The following is a 3,520-nucleotide window of genomic DNA, read 5'->3' as shown; positions in this document are numbered from 1 at the left end:
ATGGAGACAATAACAAAATATAACACATTAAAGAGAAAAGAGAGCAGAACTGGATAGCAATAAGGGAAAGGTTCAACAGGGACTTTGGTTTGGTGGCTTATCTGGATAACATTGTTCATGTAGAGAAGTTTCTGCAGTTACAGGGTACAGTCAGACAAGGGCTCAGTGTTTGACATACCTGGCCATCGGTTTAAATAGACTCTGCAGAAAATATGCTTGAGTAAGACTAATCTAATAATGCCCACGTCCTAGTGACCTGACGAATGGAGGAAGCTGATTTTAGTTCACTTCCCACTTGGCACACATTGGTTGAATTAAGGTTGTTTCCACGTCATTTCAATGAAAGTACATTGAACCAATGTGGAATAGACGTTGAATTGACGTTTGTGCCCAGGGGTTAAGTCCGGGCTTGATTATGCCAAGACAGCCACTCAGTACGCCACCTCAGCACAGAAAGCTGGTTTCATAATCAAAAAATCCCCATAAAAAGCTCCCGTCTTTTTGCATGGGCTGCGTCTCATTCCGCTGCATCCTCCCATATTGACGTTCCGCATCTGTGCTGAAAGGTGGCAGAGTTACAGCAGTGTTCAGATCAGGAATCATCCTGAAAGTCGGTATATTTAAAAAAAATGTCTGTAGTGTCCGAATGGTTTGGTCCTCCCCTCCCGCTCCGTGGCTCGACGACTCATTGCGAGCTCACAGAACAGAGCTCCGGGCAGCCGAGCGGAAATGGAGGAAAACTCGCCTCCCTGCGGACCTGGCATCCTTTCACTCCCTCCTCTCTACATTTTCCTCCTCTGTCTCTGCTGCTAAAGCCACTTTCTACCACTCTAAATTCCAAGCATCTGCCTCTAACCCTAGGAAGCTCTTTGCCACCTTCCCCTCCCTCCTGAATCCTCCTCCCCCTCCCCCCCTCCTCCCTCTCTGCAGATGACTTCGTCAACCATTTTGAAAAGAAGGTCGACGACATCCGATCCTCGTTTGCTAAGTCAAACGACAACGCTGGTTCTGCTCACACTGCCCTACCCTGTGCTCTGACCTCTTTCTCCCCTCTCTCTCCAGATGAAATCTCGCTTCTTGTGACGGCCGGCCGCCCAACAACCTGCCCGCTTGACCCTATCCCCTCCTCTCTTCTCCAGACCATTTCCGGAGACCTTCTCCCTTACCTCACCTCGCTCATCAACTCATCCCTGACCGCTGGCTACGTCCCTTCCGTCTTCAAGAGAGCGAGAGTTGCACCCCTTCTGAAAAAACCTACACTCGATCCCTCCAATGGGTCCTATGTGGCTCAGTCGGTAGAGCATGGCGCTTGCAACGCCAAGCGTCGTGGGTTCGATTCCCGCTGGGACCACCCATATGTAAAAGTAGTGGCCCCAGCCGACTTGTAAGTCGCTTTGGACAAAAGCGTCTGCTAAATGGGATATATTATTTATTTTTTATATTAACAACTACAGACCAGTATCCCTTCTTTCTTTTCTCTCCAAAACTCTTGAACGTGCCGTCCTTGGCCAGCTCTCCCGCTATCTCTCTCAGAATGACCTTCTTGATCCAAATCAGTCAGGTTTCAAGACTAGTCATTCAACTGAGACTGCTCTTCTCTGTATCACGGAGGCGCTCCGCACTGCTAAAGCTAACTCTCTCTCCTCTGCTCTCATCCTTCTAGACCTATCGGCTGCCTTCGATACTGTGAACCATCAGATCCTCCTCTCCACCCTCTCCGAGTTGGGCATCTCCGGCGCGGCCCACGCTTGGATTGCGTCCTACCTGACAGGTCGCTCCTACCAGGTGGCGTGGCGAGAATCTGTCTCCTCACCACGCGCTCTCACCACTGGTGTCCCCCAGGGCTCTGTTCTAGGCCCTCTCCTATTCTCGCTATACACCAAGTCACTTGGCTCTGTCATAACCTCACATGGTCTCTCCTATCATTGCTATGCAGACGACACACAATTAATCTTCTCCTTTCCCCCTTCTGATGACCAGGTGGCGAATCGCATCTCTGCATGTCTGGCAGACATATCAGTGTGGATGACGGATCACCACCTCAAGCTGAACCTCGGCAAGACGGAGCTGCTCTTCCTCCCGGGGAAGGACTGCCCGTTCCATGATCTCGCCATCACGGTTGACAACTCCATTGTGTCCTCCTCCCAGAGCGCTAAGAACCTTGGCGTGATCCTGGACAACACCCTGTCGTTCTCAACCAACATCATGGCGGTGGCCCGTTCCTGTAGGTTCATGCTCTACAACATCTGCAGAGTACGACCCTGCCTCACACAGCAAGCGGCGCAGGTCCTAATCCAGGCACTTGTCATCTCCCGTCTGGATTACTGCAACTCGCTGTTGGCTGGGCTCCCTGCCTGTGCCATTAAACCCCTACAACTCATCCAGAACGCCGCAGCCCGTCTGGTGTTCAACCTTCCCAAGTTCTCTCACGTCACCCCGCTCCTCCGCTCTCTCCACTGGCTTCCAGTTGAAGCTCGCATCCGCTACAAGACCATGGTGCTTGCCTACGGAGCTGTGAGGGGAACGGCACCGCAGTACCTCCAGGCTCTGATCAGGCCCTACACCCAAACAAGGGCACTGCGTTCATCCACCTCTGGCCTGCTCGCCTCCCTACCACTGAGGAAGTACAGTTCCCGCTCAGCCCAGTCAAAACTGTTCGCTGCTCTGGCCCCCCAATGGTGGAACAAACTCCCTCACGACGCCAGGACAGCAGAGTCAATCACCACCTTCCGGAGACACCTGAAACCCCACCTCTTCAAGGAATACCTAGGATAGGATAAGTAATCCTTCTCACCCCCCCTTAAATGATTTAGATGCACTATTGTAAGTGGCTGTTCCACTGGATGTCAGAAGGTGAATTCACCAATTTGTAAGTCGCTCTGGATAAGAGCGTCTGCTAAATGACTTAAATGTAAATGTAAATGTAAATGTTTGGTCTACAAACAAGCATCACTGTACTCAGCATATCTATTTATTATGGCTTTTAAATCCACAATTTGGATACCTCCACAGCCTCATAGAGGATCTAGATACGTTTTCTAACCTCTCTGGATTACAACCAAGTGTACTATATTACGTGTTGGATCACTAAAAAATAAAACTTTTACATTACCGATTGCAGTTTACAAATTAAATGGTCTGATGGTGAACTGGACATTCCGAAAGAACGAAATGATCTCATTACAATACATTTTAGTATAAAGTTAGCAAAAACAGATAAGATCTTGCTATGTTGGAAAGGAAAATACCTGTCTATTTGTGGAAAAATCACCCTGATGAACTCTTTAGTAATTTCCCAGTTTGCCTATTTGCTTATGGACTCGTTTTTTAACATTATATGAGCAAAAAATATTCAATTTTAAGCCACACAAAATTAAACGGCCTATTTATATAATGAACATAAATTCGGAGGACAGACATAATTCAATATTAAAGCATTGGACCTCTCACTAAAAGCTTCAGTCATACAAAGTTACACTTAAATCTGAACTGGTTCTCTAGCAGAACGTCTCACCCCCTT

General features: G+C 48.4%; 1 non-coding gene across 1 annotated transcript; it reads left to right on the top strand.

Annotated features, from left to right (window-relative positions):
- The first annotated feature begins 1,275 nt into the window (after positions 1-1,275).
- Positions 1,276-1,351, top strand: trnaa-ugc (transfer RNA alanine (anticodon UGC)). Its single transcript has one exon. It is a non-coding gene; the product is annotated as a tRNA-Ala (tRNA).
- Positions 1,352-3,520: the final 2,169 nt, after the last annotated feature.

This window comes from Oncorhynchus masou, chromosome 33, assembly GCF_036934945.1.
Source record: "Oncorhynchus masou masou isolate Uvic2021 chromosome 33, UVic_Omas_1.1, whole genome shotgun sequence".
NCBI classification, from domain to species: Eukaryota; Metazoa; Chordata; class Actinopteri; order Salmoniformes; family Salmonidae; genus Oncorhynchus; species Oncorhynchus masou.
This window is presented reverse-complemented; position numbering and strand designations above follow the sequence as displayed.